We start from the raw sequence: 24733 nt of genomic DNA, 5'->3' as shown, positions 1-24733 counted from the left end.
GGTCATTTCTTTGATCTTGCTTGTTCATCACCCATACCTGGCTAAGAGTCTGCAGGAATGTGGCTATACACCTCCATACTGTTTTCCATAGTGGCTGCACCAATTTACATTCCTACCAACAGTACATAAGAGCTCCCTTTTCTTCACACCCTCACCAACACTTGTAATTTCTTTTTGATGATACCCACTGTAACAGATATGACATGATAGCTCATTGTGGTTTTGATTTGCATTTGATTTGCATCACTGATCAGTGATGGTAAGCACCTTTTCATGTACCAATTTGTTATTTATATGTTGTCTTTGGAAAAGTGTCTATTCAGTTCCTCTGCCCATTTTTAAAAAGTAGGCTCTACACCCAACATGGGGTTTAAACTCATAAACCCTAGATCAAGAATTGCATGCTGTGCTGAGCCAGCCAAGTAACCCCATCTGCCATTTTTAATCTGAATTTTTATTGCTATTGAATTGCATGAATCCTTTATATATTTTGGTTATTAACCTTGTATCAGATACATGATTTGCAAATATTTTCTCCCATGCAGTAGATTGTCTTTTCATTTTGTCATTAGTTTCCTTTACAGAAGCTTTTTAGTTTGATGTAGTCCCACTATATCATATTTTTGCTTTTGGTTTCAAATCCAAAAAATACCTACCAATACCATTGTCAAAGAGCTTACCACTTGTGTTTTCTTCTAGGAGTTTTATTGTTAAAAGTCTTATAGTCAAGTTTTTAATCCATTTTGAGTTGATTTTTGTGTATGCTATAAGATAGTGGTTCAGTTTTGTTCTTACGCATGTGGCTATATGGTTTTCCTAGCACCATTTATTGAAGAGATCTTACTTTCCCTATTTATATTCTTGGTTCCTTTGTTGTAAATTAATTGATATACGTGTGTGTGTGTGTGTGTGTGTGTGTGCGTGTGGTGTGTATTTCTTGGTTCTATTCTATTTCATTGACTTATGTGTCTGTTTTTGTGTCAATACCATGCCGTTTTGATTGCTATAGCTTTGTAATATAGTTTGAAATCAGAAAGTATGATGCCTCTTTTTCTTTCTCAAGATTGCTTTAGCTATTTGGAGTCATTTGTGGTTCCATGAAAATTATGTTTTTTATTTTGGTGAAAAATGTCACTGGAATCTTAACAGGGATCGCACTGAATCTATAAACTCTTTTGGGCTATCTGGACACTTTAACAATATTACATCTTCTGACCGATGAACATGAAATATCTATTTACTTATGTCTTCAGTTTCTTAATATTTTACAGTTTTCAGTGCACAGTTCTTTATCACCTTGGTTAAATATAATCCTAAGTATTCTTTTTGATATGATTGTATATGGAATTTTCTTAATTTCTTTTTCTAATAGTTCATTGTTAGTATATAGAAATACAACTGAGTTTTTTATATTGATTTTTCTATTCTGCAACTTTGCAGAATTTATTAGTTTTAATAGGTTTTTGGTGGAGTCCTTATTGTTTTCTATATACTTCTCATTTGCAAATAGTTTTATTTCTTTAAATTATTTTCCTTGCCCTGGTTTGTACTTCTGATACTGTATTGAATAAAAGTGTTGAGACTGGCATTCTTGGAGTAAAAGCTTTCAGTTTTTCACCACCAAATATGTTAGCTGTGGCCCTGTCATATATGGTTTTTATTATGGAAGGTACCTTCCCTCCATTCCCACTTGGTTATAATTTTTGTCATGAGTAGATACTGAGTTTTGTCAAATGTCTTTTCTGCATCTTTTGAGGTAATCACATGATTTTTACTCTTCATTTTGTTAATATGATAGATCGCATTGATTTGCAGATACTGAACCATCCTTTCATTCCTGGGATCAATATCACTTGATCATAAGATTCTTTTAATGTATTGTTGAATTGGGCTAGCTACCCTAGCTCTCTTTTGTTTATCATTTGCATGGAATATCTTTCTCCATACATTTACTTTCAGTCTGATATGTACTTAAAATTAAAGTGAGTCTCTGGTAGGTAGTATATGGTTGTTACATTTAAAAAAAAAAATCCATTCACCCACTGTGCCTTTTTATTGGAGAATGTAGTCCATTTACATTTAAAGTTACCATTGAGGGGCACCTGGGTGGCTCAGTGAAGCATCTGCCTTTGGCTCATGTTATGCTCCCAGGGTCCTGAGATCAAATTCTGTATTTGGCTTCCTGTTCAGCAGGGAGTCTATTTCTCCCTCTCTTTGCCTCTGCCCCCCACTTGTGTTTTCTCTCTCTCTCAAGTAAATAAAATCTTAAAAAATTAAAGTCACCATTGATAGGTATGGACTTACTTCCTTATTGTTTTTGGTGGTTGTATAATTGCTTTTTTTTTTTCCAATTTGATGCTTTTCGTGTATACTTAGATTTCTTTCTTTTTTATGTATTCACTATAGATTTTTGCTTTGTGGTTACCATAAAACTTATATAAAATGTTACTTATTTAAGTTACTTAAAACTTGTATTCTTTTTGACATAAAATATTGTATTAGTTTTAAGTGTAGAAACATTTATAATGGTCTACCTAAGTTAATAACAACTTTAGTTCAAGTGCATTCTAAATGTCTACATTTTTACTCTCCTCACATTTTGTCATTGGTGTCACAATTTATATCTTCTTATTTCACATATCTATTAACAAATTATTATAGTTAGTTTTACAACTTTTGTCTTTTAGCCTTCATACTAGATTTATGAGTGAATTTCATATCTCTATTACATTTGATTATTCTGATTTTTACTATATACTTACCTTTACCAGTGATATTTATACTTTCATATATTTTTCTGTTACTAATTAGCACTATTTTGTCTCAAGTCCCTTTTACACTTTTTGTAAGGCCAGTCTAGGGTAATGAACTGCTCCAGATTTTGCTTGTCTGGAAAACTATTTCTATTTTGATTCTGAAGGATGATTTTCCTGGGTAGAATATTCTGGGTTGGCAGGGTGTTTTTGTTTGTTTGGTTGTTTTTTTACAGCACTTTGAATATATCATGCCATTCCATTCTGGTCTGCAAATTTTATGCTCATCTATGCCAATTCCCTTATGGGGATTCCCTTTATTAACAATTTTTTATCTTGTTTTTAAGATTCTTCCTTGGTTTTGACAATTAAGTGTCTTGGTATTGATCTCTTTGGATACAACCTATTGCAAAGTTTCTGGTCCTCCTGGATCTGGATGTCAGTTTCCTTCCCTAGATTAGACAACTTTTCAGACATTATTTCTTCAAATAAATTTTCTTCCCTTTCTCTCACATTTCTCCTTTTCTAATTCTTATAATGTGAGTACTATCCCACTTGACATTGTTGCATTACTACCTTAAGTTGTCTTCATCTTTTTCCTCTTTTTTTTTTCTTGCTTCTCTATTGGATGAAATCTGCTTTGCCTTTAAATTCACTGATCCTTCCTTTCACTTCAGTCTGTTGTTGAACCTATTAATTTTTTCTGTGCATTTATTGTATTCTTCATGTCTGTGATTTCTGTTAGCTACTTTCTCATGAATTTTGTCTCTTTGTTTAAATTCTTATTTTGTTCATGCATTGTTTTCCTAATCATGGGGAGTATGTAAATTACCACTATTTTGAATACTATCAGGTAGTTCACTTATCTTCATCTCATTAGATCTGTCCCTGGAGTTTTATCTTGTTTTTGTTTGTTTGATTGTTTGGAATATACTGTTTCTTCATTTTCCTAACTCTTTGTGTAAAGATTTCTACACAACAGATAAAAAGAGCCAGTTCTCCCAGATTTGATGAAATGGTCCTGGGTAGATGAACCTTATGATTTGCTTGGCCCAAGCTTTTGGTGAACTCTGAATCTTTGTGATTGTCCAAGAGGTCTTTTTCATTCTTACTGGCTCACCATAATTGAGAATGTGCAAAGATGCATTTCTATGTAGGTATTTACTCATTCATCCACATGTAGGAGTCACTCAGCTAGTCTGGATTTCCTTCAGAGGGAATTGCTCCAGGTGTAGCTATAGATCTGTGGTATCCATGAAAGGAGAAGAATTCAGCTTCCTACATTGCCATCTTGGACCAGAACTCAAAATAACAATAAAATTTAACATTAAAATGCCATATATCCTGATTAATGTTGACAAAGCAAACTGACACTTTGTCTTGAGTCACGAGTCAGTATCCACATCAAGCCCCACATTAAGAGTGGGGAGAGAAAAAAAAACAGACAGTTATTCTGAGATGAAAGAAGAAAGAGAGAGAGAAAGAAAGAAAAAGAAAGAAAGAAAAAGAGAAAGAGAAAGAGAAAGAGAAAGAAAGAAAGAAAGAAAGAAAGAAAGAAAGAGAAGGAAGAAAGAAACTGGGTCTAGCTATAGTCTCCTAAGAGATGAATGAATTCATTCTGATCACTTTGAACATTGTAGAAATTAAACTTGTCTGTCAAATTTATTGCAGAATTTCGTTTGTCTTAGTTTTTTTCCTATATTGATTTTTGTCTTTAATCAACTTCATCAACCACTAGTGTTTTGTTTTGTTTTTCTATGGGTACTGAGTTTTGTGCTATCTTTAGCAAATAAGTATTTGCTCTAACACTATTAAAAACATTTTCACATGCTTTTTTTTAAAAGCATTTTTATGGTTTCTCTCTATTTATACTTTTATTATCTAGAATTTATTTTGGTATAGAGAAATTATTTTTCAGATGCCTAGTTAGTTGCCCCAAGCATTTATTGAATGTCTTACCTTTACCCTACTTATTTTAAAGGTTAATTATTTACAACTACAAAATTTCTGTATTCATTTGGCCTCTTTGTAGATTTTTTTTTTCTCCTACTCATTGAACTTTTCATACGTTAGGACCCAATATGGCATAATTTTTAATACTAGTTATACGTAAGAATTTTATAACCAGCCATGTGACTGAATTCTATTTATTATTCAGTTGATTCTCTTCAGGTTTAAGGTATAAAATTTTATCTCCTGTAAGTATAATAATTTTATCACATTCTTTTGAATACATAGACATAATATTATATTTATATATTTAATTGCATTGCCTAGTAATCTATTTTTTCCTTTTGTAAACTTTATTATTTACATAGTTATTAAAATATTCTTCCCTATTCTTATTTGATTAAACAAGGCCCTAGGATTAAAATTATATTTTCATTGTATGATTTACTTTCCCTTTTCTCTTAAGTTTTTTTTTTTCCTCAAGTTTTTATTTAAATTCCAGGTAACATACAGTATAATATTACTTCCAGTAGAATTTTGTATTTATCACTTACATACAAACCTAGTACTCATCCACAAGAGCTCTCCTTAATTGTCATCACACATTTATCCCAACCCCCTGTAGACTTCCCCTCCTGCAATCCTCAGTTGGTTCTCTATAGATAAGTCTTTTTTGTCATTTTGACTGTCTTTCTTTTTCTCCCATATTCATCTGTTTAGTTTCTTGAACTTAACATACAAGTGAAATCTACAGATATCAGTGTGTTGATTTTATATCCTGTGATTTTACTGAGTTCATGTATCAGTTCTAGCAATTTTTTGGTGGAGTCCTTTGGGTTTTCAACATAGAGAATCATGTTGTGTGCAAATAGTGAAAGTTTGGCTTCTTCCTTACCCACTTGGATGCCTTTTATTTCCTTGTTGTCTGATGGCTGAGGCTAGGACTTCCAGTATTATGTTAAATAACAATGGTGAGAATAGACATCCCTGTCTTGTTCCTGACCAAAGGGGAAAAGCTCTTAGTTTTTTGCCCATTAAGGAAGATATTAGCTGTGGGGTTTTGTATATGGCCTTTATTATTTTGAGGTATGTTCCCTTTATCCCTACTTTGTTGATGGTTTTTCTCATTAATGAATGTTGTGCTCTCTCAATTTTTTTTTCTGCATCTATTGAGAGGATCATATGGTTCTTATCCTTTCTTTTATTGTGGTGTATCATGATTCATTTGCAAATATTGAGCCACCCTTGCAGCCCAGGAATAAATCCCACCTGATTGTGGTGAATGATTCTTTTAATGTACTGCTGGGTTCAATTTGCTAGTCTTTTGTTGAGAATTTTTGCATCCATGCTCATCAGGGATATGGGCCCGCAGTTCTCTTTTTTGGTCTTTGTCTCGTCTTGGAAGCAAGGTAATATTGGCCTCATTGACATTTTCCTTCTGTTTCCACTTTTTTTGGAACAGCTTGAGAGGAATAGGTATTAACTCTTCTTTAAATGTGTGGTAACCTTATTTGTCTTGAGCTAGGGATTTCTTTTGTCTTGCTGCTTTTGGGATTTTTTTCTTTATATTTTGAAAATTTAACTACGATATGCCTTTGTGTTGGCCTGCTTTTGTTGATTTTGATGGGAGTGCTCCATGTCTCCTGGATTTAGATGTCTATTTTCTTCCCCAAATTAGGGACGCTTTCAGCCATAATGTCTTCAAATAAACTTCTGCCCCCCCCCGCCCCGCCCTTTCTCTCTCTTCTTCTTGGACTTCTATGATATGAGTGTTAGGACATTTGGTGAAGTCACTGAGTTCCCTAGGTCTACTTTCATGATCCAAGACTTTTCTTTCTTTCTTTTGTTTGGCTTCATTATTTTCCATAATTCTATCTTCTAGGAACTTGTTTGTTCCTTTGTGTCTTCCATCCTTGTGGTCATTATACCCAGTTGGTTTTGAATCTCAGATACTGCATTTTTCATTTTGGCCTGATTGTGTTTTAGCTCTTTCATCTCTGCAGTAAGGGTCTCCCTGATGTCTTCTATGTGTCTCTCAAGGCCAGCCTACAGTATCCTTATGATTGGATTTAAATTCTGGATCAAGCATATTACTTATATCTGTTTCTATTAGGTCCCTGACCATGACCTTCTCTTGTTTTCTTTTGAGATGAATTCCTCCATGTCACATTTTGTCTAGGACTCTGTCTTCTGTGTGTTAGGAAAGCCTGTTATGTTTCCTGCTTCTGAAGGTAAAGGCTTTATGGAGATCATATAATGTCCAGGGCCTGGTGCTTCAGGAAGCATCTCTGGTGTGTGTTGCATGGACTATACTGCTGTATTTGGGCTGCTCTTTCCCTCAAGTCAGTTCTCTGCAGAGTTTCTCCTACCTGCAGTGGGGAGTGTTTTGACCTTGTCCAGAGTGTGGCGAGTTTTAACTAGGTGTGCTCTGGTCTGCTGGCTGAAAGAACCCTGATGCTGTTTCCACTAGAGCTGGAGCTTTGCAGAACTCTATGGTCAGTAGACCTGGTGTGTGTGTGTGTGTGTGTGTGTGTGTGTATGTTGGGGAAGGTTTCTGCTGGTCTTTGGGAGGAGGGGTCTGCTGTACTGCTGCTCAGGCACACTTGCCCGAGAAAAGAATTACCGGCAGATCACAGCAGGACAGGACCTGGTAAAAGCGGGTTAGGTAGCCACTGCTGACGCTGAAGTTAGTTTATGTTGAGGAATGGTGCCTGTTGGCTCCTTTGTCCCTGGAGAAGCAATGCCACCTCTGTTGGATGTACTCCAGGAAGTGGAAACGTCTCTCCCAGTGTGTCCCAAGGGATCCTCTGATTACACCGTCTGTCTCTGGGCTGTCTGCTCCTGGGCTATCTGCCTTCCCCCACAGGAACACAGCAGTGCTAACTGGGCTCCACACCTGCCATGCTACAGACCTCTCTAACTCCAGTCTTTGAGCCCCGTGGTTATAAAAACTCAGGAAAATCAACCCTTCTTGTTTTCCTAGTCAATGGCTATGGGGAAGTGTTTTCTTTGTGTAATTCCCTGTGTGTTCCTCTCTTTCTCTTCCTTCTATGACCAGGGCTCCCCCCCTCTGTAGCACCCATGATCTGCTTCTTCCCCAAACCCTGTGTCTGTACTTCCCACCTTCCTCAACATGGCCTCTTCTCTGTCTTGTGTAGAGTGCTTTATCAGTCCTCAGGTCAATTTCCTGAGTATTCAGAATGGTTTTATAATTATCTGCTTGAATTGGGTGACCAGGCAAGCTTAGAGTACTTTTACTACTGAATTATCCTAGCTCCTCCTCCACTAGTATTTAAATTTAAGCTCAGGAATGCCTGGGTGGCTCAGTGGTTGGGCACTTGCCTTTGGCTCAGGGTGTGATCCCACAATCCTGGGATCAAGTCCCACATTGGGCTCCCTGCATGGAGCCTGCTTCTCCTTCTGCCTATGTCTCTGCCTCTCTCTCTGTGTCTCTCATGAATAAATACATAAAGTCTTTAAAAAAAATAAAAAATAAATGTAAGCTTAAAATCTACATGTAGTGAACTCTTAGTTTCTGGATGTCTGAGAAATTGTTGTTCCTCATTCTTAGCTGATGGATCTCTGACAATCACATTCCTCAGCATAGGTTGAGAATTAACATGCAATAGGCAGCACATATTTAAAATTGAAAAAACTATTTTGTTTCAGTTTTCATAGAAAAATAATGTATCCATCCCCTCTCTGAGTTGCCTCATTCTTATTTTTAATGCCTCCTTGTTGCTTCTGTCTACTGGCCAACAACCACTGATGTTCTTTGTTACTGTACATTAATTTGCATTCCAGGAATTTTATGTAAGAGAAATCATACAGTTTATATTTATTTTTGTCTAACTTCTTTTACTCACCATGATTAGTTTGAGAATCTGGAGGTTGTATTTATCCAGAGTTCATTTCTTTTTATTGCTGAGGAATTTTCTGCTGTATGGACATGGCACAATTTTTTTTAACATTCACTCATTGATGGATATTTGGGATGTTTCTAGTCATCGATTATTTTTTAAAGAAATTTAAATAATCTATTTCACTTACTCATATATTTGCCATTTTCAGGGATCTTCATTCCTCTGTGTATATCTTGATTTTCCTCTATATTGTTTTCCTTCTTTCAGAGGATTAATTGCAATGTTTCTTATAGAGCTTAATTTTTAGTCCTGGATCTTTTCAACTTTTGCCACTAAAAGTATTTATTTCACCTTCATTTGTAATGATATTTTTTTGAGTACAGAATTTTAGATTGTCACTTTTTTCAGTACTTAAAAATATTCTTCTATTCTCTTCTATCTTAGAAGTCTGCTGTTATTTTTATATTTGTTATTCTATATGTTAATATATCCCCCCCTCTGGATTTCAATGATGATATAATTTGATGTAGTTTTCTTCATGTTTCTTATGCTTGAATTTCATTATGCTCCTAGGATCTGTGGATTTACAGTGTTCATCAAATTAGGAAGATTTGTGGCATGACTTATTAAAACATTTTTACTGTCCCATCCTTTCTTCTTCTGAGACTCCTATTGTATGTGTATTAGATAATGTGAAGTTAAACAATAGATCACTAATTCTCCATTCATTATTTTGGTCTTTTTATTCCTTTGTTTCATTTTGGAGAGTACAAATTTGAGTTCAGTAATGTTTTCTTTTTCATTGTCAATTCTCCTGTTAATCCCATCTAGAATATATGTCATGTAATGTCATACATTTGTTTTTCATTTCTAAAAGTTCAATTTGAGTCTTTTTGATATCTTCCATGTCTCTTCTTAACATGCTTGTGCTTTCTTCTATATCCTTGAATATATTGAGTATATTTATGATAGTTGATTTCATGTCCTTGTCTACTGGATTTATCCTATGTATCACTTCTGGGTTAGTTTCTGTTGATTGATATTTTCTCTTCATCATGGGTTGCATTTTCCTATTGATATGATATCATTGCCTGGAAACCAGACATTGTGAATCTTATGTTATTAGGTGCTATTTGTTTTTTATTCTTTAGATATGCTTGAACTTTGTTCCAGGGCCCAATTACGCTTCTTAGAAACCAAACTATGTTTCCAAAAAGCGTATAAGATAACCGTGTAGCTGACAAGCAAAATGAATGACAGTAATGATTCAAGAAGTAGGAGGGAGAAATTGGGAAGGCTTTGTTATTATAAGGCACTTGCACATCCCATGAAGCAGTATAGTTATTTAAAACTGGACTTGGATCAGCTGTAAATGTATATTGTAAACTCAAGAGTAACTACTAAAAATAAAAGTAAAAAAGAGAAGTCTAACTGATATACTAAGAGAAGGAAAGGAATCCTCTATAAAATGCTCAGTTTACTCCCCAAAAGCAGAAAAAAGTAAAAAGAAAATAGGAACAAAGAACAAGAAAACAGTAAGGACTATAGTAGACACTAATCCAACAGAATAATCACTTTAAATATGCATGTTCTAAATAAACCAAAGATTATCAGAATAGTTAAAAAACAAGTTCCAACTATGTTTTCTACAAGACACCCAATTTAAGTATACATGCATATATAGATTAAAAGTAAAGGGATAATGAAAGATATACTAACATTAATAAAAAAATTGGTAATACATATGTATGTAGGCAGTTGCTTCAGGATGGTGGAGAACAAGGTAAGACCAGTGAATCCCATAAGCATTGGCTCACTGCCAAACTTCACTTGCTTTGAAATTAATTTATTGATGCTGTGTGCATTACCATAATGGTGGATAAGTTATCCTGTAAGTCCATGGATGTTAATTTTGGCAAAAAAATTCCAGAAGGGAGGGCAGATTCATATCCAGAATAATGTCTATTCCAGTAAGCATAACATCCTTTCCCTTCCCTGATGAAAATGGTCCAATGTAAACAATCTGCCACCAGGTAACTGGCTGATCACCCAGGGAATGGTGCCAAATTAGAGAAAGTGTTGATTTCTATTGCTGTCATATTGGGCACTCAGTAGTGATTGTAGCTAGGTCAGCTTTGGTGAGTGAAAGTCCATGTTGCTCAGTCCATGCATAGCCTCCATTCCTATCACCATGGTTTCTTTGTTCATGAGCCCATTATGTGCTGAGAGGGTTGACTGGGAAAGAGGTTAATATGTATCCACAGAATGGGTCATTCTACCCCCTTGATTGTTAAAATTTTCCTCTGCTGAGGTTACTCTTTGGTGAGCATTTACATGGGACAAGAGTTTTTCTATATACTAGCTATGGAGTTTGAAATTAAAAATAGTAACACTTACATTGGCTCACTCAAAAATAAAATACTTAGGTATAAATTAACAAAGAATTTATGAGATCTCTATGAGGAAATCTACCAAACTACAAAAAAATCTCTTTACTGATGAAATTGAAGAACAAATAAAAGGATATTCTGTGCTCATTGATAGCAAGACTCAATATTGTCAAGATGTCAGTTCTTCCCAACTTGATCTATAGATTCAACACAGTCCAAACAAATCCCAGCAAGTTGTTTTGTGGATACTGACAAATTGATTGTAAAGTTATATAGAGAGGCAAAAGACCCACAATAATTAACACAATATTTAAAGAGGAGAGCAATGTCAAAGGACTGGTGCTACCCAACTATAAGACTCACTATAAAGCTAACATAATGAGGACAGTGTGGTATTGGTGACAAAATAGACAAATAGATCAATGGGGAACAGAGCACAAATCCCAGAAATAGATCCATACATATATAGTCAAGTGATCTTTGATAAAGGAGCAAAGGCAATTCAATGGAACAAAGACAGTCTCCTTGACAAATGGTGCTAGAACAACTGGACACTTACATGCAAAAAAAAAAAAAAATCTAGGCACAGATATTATACCCTTCAAAACAACTCAAAATGGATCATACACCTAAACTGAAAACACAAAACTAGAAAACAACTAGAAGAAAACATAAAATCTAGATGACCTTGGATTTGGTGATGACTTTCTAGATATAACATCAGAAGCATGATCCATGAAAGAAAAAATTAAGTTGGACTTGATTAAAATTAGAAACTTCTGCCCTGTGAAAGATATTATCAAAAGAATGAGAGGATGACATACACTGGGAGAAAACAATTGCAAAAGATACATCGGATAGTGTTTATTTTTTAAAAGATTTATTTATTTTAGAGAGCACAAACAGGAGGTGCAGAGGGAAAGGGAGAGATAATTTCAAGTAAGTAGATTCTGCTGAGTGCAGAGCCTGACATGGGGCTGGAATTTATGACCTTGAAATCATGACCTGAGCTGAAATCAAGAATCAAATGCTTAAAAAACTGCCATTCAGGTGCCTCAAGATATATCAGATAAAGACTGCTATCCAAAATACACAAAGAAAAAAAGGAAAAAAATACACAAAGAACACTTAAAGCTCAGCAATAAGAAAATAAACAACCCAACTAAAAAATGGGCTAAAGATCTGCACAGATACTACACCAAAGAAGATGGACAGATGGCAAATAAGCATATAAAAATATTTAAAATTGCAAATTAACGAGAAAAAACTATATACCTAGTAGAATGGCAAAAAATTCAGTGTCAACACCAAATGCTAGAATGAATATGGAACAACAGGAACTCTCATTCATTGTTAGGGAATCCAAAAAATACATTGTCACATTGGAAGACAGTTTGTCAATTTCCTAAGTAAACATACTCCTACCATATGATTCATCAATCATGCTCTTTGGTATTTACCCCCTAAAATGAAAACTTAGGTACATATAAAAACCAGCACATGAATGTTTATAGCAGCTTTATTCATTAATTGCCAAAACCTAGAAGCAACCAGGATGTCCCTTAGTAGGTGAATGGATAAATTGTGGTATATCTAGACAATGAAATATTCCAAAAAGCAGTGAGCAACGAAACTGTAAAAAACATACTGAGGAACCTTAAATACGTATCACTAAATGAAAGAAGTAATCTGAAAAGCTTACATACCATATGATATCAACTGTATGACAATCAGGAAAGGATGAGCACTGGGTGTTATGCTAAATGTTGGCAAATTGAACTCCAATAAAAAAAATAAAAAAGAATTTTTAAATACTTTTTAAAAATTTTCATTGATGTATAGAAACAATTGATTTTGTGTTGTTTATATTATATCCTGCAACTTGGCTTAAATTCATTTATTCTAGTTGTTCTTTTGTGGTTTCTTTGGGATTTTCTACATACAGGATAACATATGTCAATAGGTGTAGTTTCATTTCTTGAATGCCTTTTATTACTTGCCTAATTTCTCTGGCTGAACTTCCAGTATAATATAGAATAGAAGTGGTAAAAACAGGTAACCTTCTGGATCTTAAGGAGGAAAGTTTTTATCTTTCATCATTCAGTAGGATCTTGTCTGTGGGTTTTTTAGGAATGCCCTTTGTCAGTTTAAGGAAGTTCCCTTCCATTTCTAGTTTTCTGGGTATTTTTATCATGAATAGATGTTCAATGTTATTAAATGCTTTTTCAGTCTTAATTGAGGTGTATCTGTATCATGCTTTTTCTTTTATTCTATTAATGTTTTTACATCTTTTATTTTCTTCTGTTGAATCACCTTTATATTTCTGGGATAAATCCCACTTAGCCATGGTACATAATTCTCTTGCTATTGGATGCTGTTTGCTAATTTGAATTTTTGCATGCATATTCATAAGGGATGTTGGTTTCTAATTTCATTGTGTTGTCTAGCTTTGAAATTAGGGTGATGCTGGTGTTACAGAATGAGTTAGGAAATGTTCCCCTCCTCTCCTATTTTTGGAAGAGTTTGAGAAGGATTGATGTCAATTATTTAAATATTTGGTAGAATTTGCCAGCCAACTCATCCTTGATCTTCTTTTGTCAGGAAGTTTTTGAGTACCGATTCAACATCATTACTTATTTTAGCTATGTTGAGATTTCTCTCTTGAGTCAGTTTTGGAAATTCATGTGTTTCTAGGAATTTGCCTATTTCATCTAAGTTATCTAATGTTGGTATATAATTGTTTAAAGTATTATCTTCACTTCTGTAGGGTTGATAGTAATGTTCCCACTTTCATTTTGATTTTATTTGCATCTTCCCTCTTTTTCTTAGTCTAGGTAAAGGTTCATTGATTTGTTAATCTTTTTAAGGAACAAATCTTTGGTTTTGTTGATAATTGTTTTTCTATTCTCTATTTTATCTGTAATCATTATTATTTCTGTACTTCTGTTAACTTTTGGTTTAGTTTGGTCATCTTTTACCGTTTGTTGAAGTACAGAGTTGGGTTATTGATTTGGCATTTATAGCTATAAAACATTTATAGCTATAAATAGTCCTCTGAGTCATGTCTTTGGTGTAACCTGCAAATTTTGCTTATTATTTTAATGTATTCAAAGTATTTCACATTTTACTTGTGACTTCTTCTTTGACCTATTAATTGTTTACAAGTGTGCAGTTTAATTTCCAAATATTGTGAATTTCAGTTTTTACTGATTTCTAGTTTCATCCCATGATGGTTAGAGAAAAACTTTGTATGATTTTAATATTTTTAAATTTACTGAGACCTGTTTTGCGGCCTAAAATATGTTCCATACTCAAGAATGTTCCATATGTACTTGAGAAGAGTATGCATTCTGTTATTATGTGGAGTATTTTGTCTGTTAAAGCTAGTTGGCTTATAGTGTTATTCAAGTCCTCTATTTCATGTTCGATCTCCTGTCTAGATTTGCTACCCATCATTGAAAGCAAGCTATTGAGTTCCTCAACTGTTGTTATAGAACTAATTCCCCCTTCAATTCTGTCAATGTTTGCTTCACATATTTTGGGTGTGCTATTTGATGCACATTTGTTTGCAATTATTATATTTTCTCACCAAATTAACTCTATATCTTTCTTTGTTTCTTGAAATAGTTTTCTACTTATGGCTACTTTGTCTGGTACTAATTTTGCCATGCAATCTCTCTTTTGGTTACTACTTGCATGGAGCCTTTTTCCATCCTTTTAATTTCAATCTATTTGTGGGTTTTTAAAAATTTATTTAAAATGGCTCTCTTGTAGATAATATATAGTTAGATTATATATTTTTAAATCTATTCTGCCAATCTGTCTTTTAATTGGTGCATTTAATCCATCTGCATTTAAAATGATTACTGATATGGAAGCATTTCTGCCATTTTTCTATTTGTTTTCCAGAAGTATAGCTTGTGTTGTTCATGAATTGCTTCGATACTGCCTTCTTTCATATTTAATTTTTTCTCAGCATATCTTTTTATTTCCTTCATATTTCCTTTTGTTTATTTTTGTTAATGGTTATGTTGGTGATTACAAATTCATAACAGTGTCTTTTGAATTGTACTAATTGTACTAATTTAGCTTCTATAGCATACAAAACTGTTGCTATAAATATTCATCACCTTCCCTTATATCTTTGTCTTTATATCTTTATTACATGCCCATTAAGATTTACACACTTAACACTTAAACTCATGGAGAAAATAAGAAAAAGGAGTTAAAACTAAAAAATGTAATAATACTGGCTTTTATATCTACCTATAGTTATTTTTACCATTGTTCTTTATTTCTTCATATGTCTTTAGGTTACTGTCTAATTTCCTTTCATTTCAGCCTATAGGACTATCTTTAGTATTTCTTGTAGGGAGGGTCTTTTTTTTTTTTTTTAATTTTCATTTATTTATGATAGTCACAGAGAGAGAAAGAGAGAGAGGCAGAGACACAGGCAGAGGGAGAAGCAGGCTCCATGCACCAGGAGCCCGACGTGGGATTCGATCCCGGGTCTCCAGGATCGCGCCCTGGGCCAAAGGCAGGCGCCAAACCGCTGCGCCACCCAGGGATCCCGGGAGGGTCTGATAATAATGGCCTCTCTTTGCTTTTGTTTGCAATGTCTTAATGTCTCTTTATTTTTTGAAGGAAAATTTTGCCAGATACAGGAATTCTTTGTTGACAGATTTTTTTCCCCAGCACTTTAAATATGTCATCCCACTGCTTTCTGGCCTCTTTGGCTTCTACTATAAATTTGGCTATCAAACTTCTTGAGGATTTCTTATTTATGAGGAATAATTTCTCTCTTGCTGCTTTTAAGATCCTCTCTTTGTAAAACTTTGATTATAATGCATCTGAGTATCTCTTTGAGTTTATTATACTTGGAGTTTGAAGAATTTATTGGATCTGTAGTTCATGTCTTTCCTCCAATGTGAGAAGTTTTCAGCTATTATTTCTTCAAATATTCTTTCTTCCCCTTTTTCTCTTCTCTTCTCCTTCTGGTATTCCTATAATATTGGTATGCTTGATGATGTTTCATAAGTCCCTTAATCAAAACGGCACTCAAATCTGCTGCTGAGTATTTCTGGTGAATTTTTCATTTTAGTTATTGTAATTTTAGCTCCAGAATTTCTACTTGTTTCTTTTTATAATTTCTATTTCTTTATTGATGTTCTCTATTTGTTCATTATTATCCAAGATTCTTTTTTTTTTTAACATTTATTTATTTGGGAGAGACAGAAAGAGAACATAGAAGGGAGGTGCAGTGGGAGAGGAGAGAGAATCTCAAGTACATTCCCACTGAGCATAGAGTTCTATGCTGTGCTCAATGCCATGACACCAAGATCATGACCTGAGACAAAATCAAGAGACAGATGCTTAACTGACTGAGCCACCCAGATGCCTGCATTGTTATCCAAGATTCTTCATTGGTTTTTCATTTATGAAAAACTTTAGCTTTATAATTTATCAGTCTTTTAAAAATTATTTTGATCATTCTGAACATCCTAAAAAGTCTCATTTAAAAGTCTTTGTTATTAATAAAATTAATTTCAACTGGAATGAATTGTTATGGTAATTTTTTGTTGCCTTTCTTAGCATCCCAGAATTTTTTCTCTAGTTTCTCTTCTTTGTTCTCTACTGTAGGATTTTTGTAGTTTCTTCACTACTTTCTAGATCCTTAGTCTATAATTTTCAGAGTTCTTGATCCATATTACTAGAGATAGGAAACAAAAATCTAGCTACTGATCTAGTTAGTCAGAAACCAAGCCCAAGGGTTATGTGAGAGTTTAAAATCCTCCAGGTTTTAGAGATTGTTTTTGTTTTCTATTTTTGTTATTTCTTATGTCATTAATTTGTGATTAGAGAATGTGGTTTGTAACATTCTAAAGTATTGAGGTTTTCTTGTGGCTTTAATATAGGCTTAAATTTTCATAGGTACTTGAAAAATTTTTAAGGTATAAAGTTCAAGAAATATTCAACAAGTCTTTCATATAAGTTATGTTTCTTTTTTCCTCATGTTTTATTTTTTTATTTTCTTGAGTTGTCATTAAATTATGTCAAAATCTCTCATTATTATTGCATTTCTATTTCTTTTTATTCTATTATAGTTTTTGAAGTATAATTGCTAATCCACGTTACTTGGCTTATTAAAATTTTTAAGAGTTTCATGGGGATCCCTGGGTGGCTCAGTGGTTTGGCGCCAGCCTTTGACCCTGGGTGCGATCCTTGAGTCCCAGGATTGAGCCCTGCGTTGGGCTCCCGGCATGGAGCCTGTTTCTCCCTCTGCCTGTGTCTCTGCCTTTCTCTCTCTCTCTATGTCTATCATGAATATAAATAAATAAATAAATAAATAAATAATAAATTAAATAAATATTTTTTAAGAGTTTAATTGTGGATGTCCATTTCATCACTATAAATATAAGCACTTTCTTTTTTTTTTAATTTTTATTTATTTATCATAGTCACAGAGAGAGAGAGAGAGGCAGAGACATAGGCAGAGGGAGAAGCAGGCTCCATGCACCGGGAGCCCGATTTGGGATTCGATCCCAGATCTCCAGGATCACGCCCTGGGCCAAAGGCAGGCGCCAAACCGCTGCGCCACCCAAGGATCCCTATAAGCACTTTCTAACTTAATGTATTTTGTCTTGAACTCAGTTTGGATATTAATATATTAACTCCTGTTTTATTTTTACCAGTAGTTGTCTAATATACTCTACTACTAACTTTTGAATCATCTTGTTTTAGATTTTTTTGTTGTTGGATTTTGTTATGTGATACATGCTGAAAGCCTTTTTCTTATAATACAAAGCAAATTATTTTACTATATCTACTGGCATGAGAGATGGTTCATCTAAGTTCTATTTTAAAGAACATCTTATTTTACTTAATTTTCTAGGAGACAATTTACATACCACCTCCTCTCACTTAAATCAATCAACAATTTTCCATAATGAATTGCTTAAAAGCAGCTTTGGTCAAGAATGGAATAAAGCACCAAAATAAAATAAAATAAAATAAAAATTTTAAAAGACTGCTGTTTTAAACATTCAACACTTCTGCCAATGATATTTAAACAAAATGCATAAATGATATTTGCATGATACATGTTTTCACTGTTTCCTTGTGGTTGGTTTTCCTCACCATCATGCAAATCACATACCGCAGTTAGTTGTCAATTGTCATACTAGATCAAAGAGGTTCATTCAGCTTCAAATTATTTGAAGGCCTTGGATAGAAGATTCTAAGGTTTTGAAATCCCAAACTATCATGCCTCCATTAATTCCTGTACAGCAGAATTTCCAGTAATCTTGTTTGTCCACTTGAGTTAATTGCTATCTATTCTGGTGCAATATCTCTGAGGCTGTGATGTAGTACTCAGTTGTGACTCTCTTGCCCATGTTTTGGAAGTATTTCATAGCTAACATGTGCTGGATGCTTTGTTTTGGAATGTTTGGAGACTAAAGTCATGGAGCTGTGGTCAAAAAAAAAAAAAAAAAGGAGCCGTGGTCATCTTAGTTAAAGAATACTGGGTAGTAGCCATGGCTGGCAGCTACACAATGGTATTCTTTGAGACAAATAATTCATTCAGGAGTGGCAGCAACTGTTTTCAGATGAAACCTGAACACTGAAGCATCAGCAATAGTCACATTGCTGTCATAGCTGACCTAGGCCACAGAGTTCCCACTGGCAGAGAAATTGAAGCTGGGACCCAGTTCCTAGTACCATTGGACTCTGATATCAGCTAACCAAAATGCATCTTGCTGCCCTATGGCATACTGGTTGGTTTTCATTCACTTCTTTAATGTATGCAGAAGCACTGCATTTGAAGTCACATAATCCTGCTGCCAGGAAAACACTGTTGGTATGCCATTTCAAATTGAGGACCTTTTAATGTGTTTGCTTACCTACTTGCCATTTTCATGCTCAAGTAATAAGCAGAAATGAATTGTGCTTCACTATTCATAGCAAATATGTTCTCTAGAAGGGATGAGTTCACAAGAATGGCTACATAATTAATTCTGAAGATCACCAGGGTAAGTTTCCAGATACCATCTTCCTGGCTCCTGCAAAGGACAGTGTAGTCACTCTTGAAAGACCAGTACATATTTGTGATGTGTCCACTGTGCTCCTGGAGTTCATGAGGTTTCACCCACTGGCTCTGATTCTTCTTATAGATATGAAGTCTGTAGTTATTGTGGTTAAGGGCAATCTGAATATGATAAGTCATTACTCTAGTACAAAGTTGTTGCAGTGACCATATTCTTGGTGTTTTCAAAAGGTAGAAAGGTAGAGTCAGGGAAGTCCTGAGAGTCTCAAAATGGAGAATCTGAAGACTCTGGTCAGTCAACATCAACAGGCTCTATTCTATCTCCTTCTTTTATAGTGGGTTGTATCTTCTTTGCTGCTGCTTCTGCATTTTATATCCACTTTTAATATACGGTCTTTATTTTCTGATTTTTTAACTGTATATTACCCTTTGCTTAATTTTTGAAATTTTGAGATATTTTACCTTTTCTCTAGTGGTTACCTTGAATATGTATTTTTCTTAAATTGTTAGCTATGCATAGTAACTTATTTCCCCTTATGAAAAGTGAAATTAGTGTAATTCTTCTTCCTCTGATTGTTTTTGTTCTCACTTTACCACCAATTAACCACCAAATTTAGCTATAGAATTCTCTTTTGTTGGGAACTCTAACCTCCTCTCTACATTCCATCTCTCAACTTTAGAATTTCACTATTGTTTCTATATTGCTACAGATTTTAAGTTTACATTATATTTTGTAATCATATTTGGCACTGTTGATTTTAGTTCTACACTCAAATAAATAATCACTGCAGTTCTTTGACCATGGCCTTTTCATGAATCTTTTCATTGGGTGGAATTTCTCTTGTAATAGATCTATTTTACGGGCTTATGGGGGTTTGTGTTTCACTTATAGTATTCTTGGTGAATATATAACAATATATTCATAATGTTATGTGCCAGCCCCTGGATTATGTACACATAAGGTTTGAATTCGGGGGATCCCTGGGTGGCTCAGCGGTTTGGCATCTGCCTTCGGCCCAGGGTGTGATCCTCTGCCTTTGGCCCAGGGTGTGATCCTGGAGTCCCGGGATCGAGTACATGGGGCTCCCTGCATGGAGCCTGCTTCTCTCTCTGCCCATGTCTCTGCCTCTCTCTCTCTCTCTCATAATAAATAAAATCTTAAAAAAAAAAAAAGGCTTGAATTCTATAAAATTCATTTTTAGGTTTTTTAATTCAAAATATTGTTGGAAAATGGGCAGCCCCAGTGGCGCAGTGGTTTAGCACCGCCTGCAGCCCGGGGCGTGATCCTGGAGACCCAGAATCGAGTCCCACGTCGGGCTCCCTGCCTGGAGCCTGCTTCTCCTCTGCCTGTGTCTCTGCCTCTCTCTCGCTCTGTGTCTCTCACGAATAGATATAATAAAATCTTAAGAAAAAAATATTGTTGGAAAATAGAAAGTCTATTTTTTTAAAATGAGAAACAAGATAGTTTTGCACTAAATGTAAAAATGTTAGGTATAAAGCAATTTCCCATGAACCTGGCAATTATCTCATAAAATGCTAACTACTTAACTGTTCTAACTGCATAAGTATTTACTGTATGAGGTTTTTACTGCTATTACTATTATTTTACTGTTACTGTTACACTGTTCTTCAGTTAAGGATTATTATAATAAAGAAGTTATATTAGTATCTAAAGCTCTCTAACACTTTGTCATTTTTTCCTTTGTCTTTAGTGAGTAGCTCATGTACACAGTCACTAATATCTTGATATAGATGAATGTTATCAATAATTTCTAATTGCACACTGATGGTTAACATGGATGTCCCTGTAGAACTCAACCTCATTCTCCTTTCCTCTCAAACCAGGTATTTTCCATGAGAACTATTCTCAACATGCCTTAGTCATTCTGGACTCCTCCTATTTCCTATGCATTACCAACACTGTTTTGCTCACTGTTTGTAATCCCACCAGTTGTAAATTCTCCCATGGGGACTGCTTTTCTCTTTATTTTATTTGTTATTCTACTTTGGCCCCTCATCTGGCCTTCAGCAGTAGCTTCTTAAACATCTTCCTCCTTCACTAATGAATTTTACACTACTGGAAAATGATCTTCCTAAAGCATATTACAAGTAACCCAGGTATATTTTACAGCAAGGTTTTAGGTGAAAGAATTTACATTTAAATATTTATCCTTGTCTAGAAGCCTTATGGTTTTTTTCTGGAAATTTCATTTTTTTAAATGAAATTATATTAACAACTTATAAGTAGATATTTAATGAAATTTTATTATAAATCCTTTTAAGTGCAAAAAAATCTGTTAGTAAAGTGACACACACTTGACAATTTTATATATATAGTTTTCATCATTTGTCTTTGCTCAAAGTATGTGTGAAAATAACAAGAATGAAGCTGTTGGGAGGGAGACTTTGAGAAACTAACATTTGTAGAAAATGCTAATGGTTATTAATAACAACTATGCTAACTGATCTCCAGATTAGATTTACAACTAATAGCTTTCTTTGTTATTTCTAATAAACATAGAAGTGGGCTGGGAATCTTTTTTCTTCATTTGTAAAGTGGGAACAATATCAATTACCTTGTCTTGGGCAATATATCTAAATCAGTTAGCATAGTATCTGACACATTGTAGGAGGTCAATAAATAAAACTATAATGTTGATTCTTCCTTTGATATCAATCATCAATTATAATGGTAAAATACTAATTCATAACAATTTCTTTAATATTGAACTAATAATAATACTACCTACTATGTTAGTGCTTTGCATTTATAAAATATGCATTAATCAAATTCATAAAAGATTATCTGTAACTAGATATTAAATGTAATTATTTGTGGTCTAACATTTAATTTAGATACAATGAGGTGAGGTATGTGAATATGCTCTATAAACTTTGGGTAACATATTCTATGATCTAGCTTCAAATCTTTACCATTTATTAACAACACAATCTGTTTCTCCTCTGAAGAGAGAAGAAAAATATTGGGAATAGCAATAGCAACTTCAAAGAGCTGCTAAGAAAATCAAGTAAAATCATGTATGTGAAGCAGCTTTGTAAACTCTAAAAAAATAATGCAAAGACTAATTACTGTATTTTTGTTATTTTAACCATGACATTATCAGGATTTAATGCTATGAATTTAAGTTAGAATAACGGAGATGAAAATAAAGGTAATTAAATAAAAAAAAAACCCTATACTGGAACAAGCAGATAAAAGTTCTGAAGGAAAAATTTATGAAGGTCTATTTTGTAAAGCACTATTTATTTCAGAGTTTGAATTAAAAATAAGCCTGTGACCACCACAAAAAATGAAAGTGAATCAACTTTCCTGTAACTTTTCTAAAATTAAGAAAAGAGCTAGGACTCCATTCTTTTTGTATCAGGCATTTTTGTTGTTAAGTAGTATTAATTCTAAATAATACTAATATACAGAATAGGGAAAATAATTCTGGGAAAAAAATGATGCTCATTTACATGATTATAGTCACAAAAGGTAGGATCCATATGCCCGATTATTCAATGTTCAAAAACATTTTCATGCTAAAAAGAAATGAAACCTTATATTTCTTGGTGTGTAATGATTTATCAAACATAATTTTGTAAAATGATTGTTAACAAATGAAATGTTGAATGCTGCCAACAGAACTGTATGGTGATTTTTAAAAAAGCCTTTTTGGAAAGCCATCAAACACTGCCATCCAGGAAACTTGTTATTCATGGACTTGTTGGTAAAAATGTTCAGCCAAATGAATATAAGAAAACTTAGATTGTTGGCGTACCGTACCAAGATCAGCCTTAAGATCTGTTGGCAGACTTAACTTTCTTGATCCTTTAACTGAAACAACAGAAAAAGGAAAAAGGCAGTTGTTAATTACATAAAATTAAAGAGGAGTGTGGGGGAACAGTATGTGCTACAGTATAATTATTAAATCCTGATGAGCATTATATTTAGTGAGCATGTATAGAAGCAGAAATACTGTTCGATGTTAATTGGTCATTCAGTAGTAAATATTTAATATGCAAACCGAAACATGAGAAAAGCAATTGTTCTTACAGCAGATAATTAAGTATTTGCATAGTTTTTTTTTTCACATGTGGTATGAGAAGTGATTTTTTTGTTTAATTTGGGAAGAACCAAAAAGTCATTTTGGATAAATCTAATAGGCAAAGAAATATTGCAACAAATGTTTGAACTCATAAATAACTGACCAGGGTAAAAACTGATGCTAAAGCTCTCAATATTTTTTTTTGAAATAGAAAGAAAATTCTATTACAGATCTATATGATACAGTCAAGGAAACTTTACCATGCCAATGGCAGATGACATGACTTCAATATTGAAGGGTACAATGTTAAATTCAGTAGATAAGATCTTGAAAAATAAAAGATATTTGAAAATGAATTTAATTATATTATAAATCAAGATATCAGAAAATGCTTAAATAAACCAAGAAAAAGTATATAATTTATTTAAAAGCTTTCGTCATTATCTGTTAATAATTTTACATTGGGTATTTCAAAATACTGAACTGGAATGCATGTTATCATAGGAATGCATAAGGGGAAATCATGTTAGACATCTTTTCTGTCACTTTATACTTGAAGACTCTAATTGATACCATCAATTATACCTTCTAGTAAGTGATTTTTCTTTACAAATAGGAATGTTATTTTATTTTATTTTTTATTTTAAAAATATTTATTTGAGAGCACACAAGCAGAGGGAGTAGCAGAGGGATAGCGAGAGGTAGGCTCCCCACTGAGCAGGGAGCCTGACATGGGGCTCAATCCCAGGACCTCAGGATCATGATCTGAGCTGAAGGCAGATGGTTAACTGACTGTGCCATCCAGGCACCCCAGGAATGTTATTTTTAAAATAAAAATGCAGATTGCAGAGTAGAAAGAATATTCAATTTAAAATCAGAAAACCTGGCCCACAGATTTCTGAATTTGGCCACCTAAAAATATGTTTGGGAAAAAAATCCCTTCATCAATTTGTCACTTAATCTTGTAGCTTAATCTTATCTGTCAAATAACATTCTTGATATAATCTTTAGTGTTTCTGCTGGAATATGATTAGAATACATTTTATAATGGTTTTTAGAAAACCTAAATATATTATAAACTTAAATGTATTTTTTATGTTTCATGAAATATCATTTCTTGATTTCCCCCCCAACTATTTAAAAATAAAAACCCATTCTTATTTCACAAATCATACTAAAATAGATGGCAAGATGGATTTGGTCTGTGGGCTGTCATTTACTGACTACTAAATTCCATGCTAAACTACTTGTAAAAGGAAATCTAAGTATTATCATTCTAATATAAATAATAGCAACAGGCAAATGTTCCTATGAAAAGACATTAAAGGTAATCCTATTAAGATTAAGGGGCAACCAGGAAATCAAATTTTAGTAATTTGGGTTTAGAATTAGCACAAGCAAAAAGTTATTTATGTCAAAATATGGCCAACTGAATATATGTAATATGCTTCATTAGAGGTTGCAAATATATTTTGTAAATTCACAGTTCAAATATATTTTGTAAATTCACACACACCCAATCCTGTGTGTGTTCCATATTTAGAATAATCTCTCAATTTATTTTTATTTTCTAAAAGATTTTATTTATTCATGAGAGAGAGAGAAAGGCAGAGACATAGACTGAGAAGCAGGCTTGATGTAGGGAGCCCAATGTGGGACTCAAGGCCAGGACTCTAGGATCACG

The 24733-nt window shown here is 33.8% G+C and overlaps 1 protein-coding gene and 1 pseudogene across 6 annotated transcripts in view; both read right to left on the bottom strand.

Moving 5' to 3' along the window:
• STXBP5L (syntaxin binding protein 5L) overlaps positions 1 to 24733 on the bottom strand; it is a 381900-nt gene that overhangs the window by 33052 nt on the left and 324115 nt on the right. The gene's annotated exons all lie outside the window — the stretch shown is intronic.
• On the bottom strand, positions 18162 to 19180 carry LOC125754225 (actin-related protein 2/3 complex subunit 1A-like; annotated as a pseudogene).

Source organism: Canis lupus, chromosome 33 (assembly GCF_003254725.2).
Source record: "Canis lupus dingo isolate Sandy chromosome 33, ASM325472v2, whole genome shotgun sequence".
Classification (NCBI taxonomy): Eukaryota; Metazoa; Chordata; class Mammalia; order Carnivora; family Canidae; genus Canis; species Canis lupus.
Note: the sequence above shows the minus strand (reverse complement) of the source record. Positions and strands in the feature narration are given on the sequence as shown.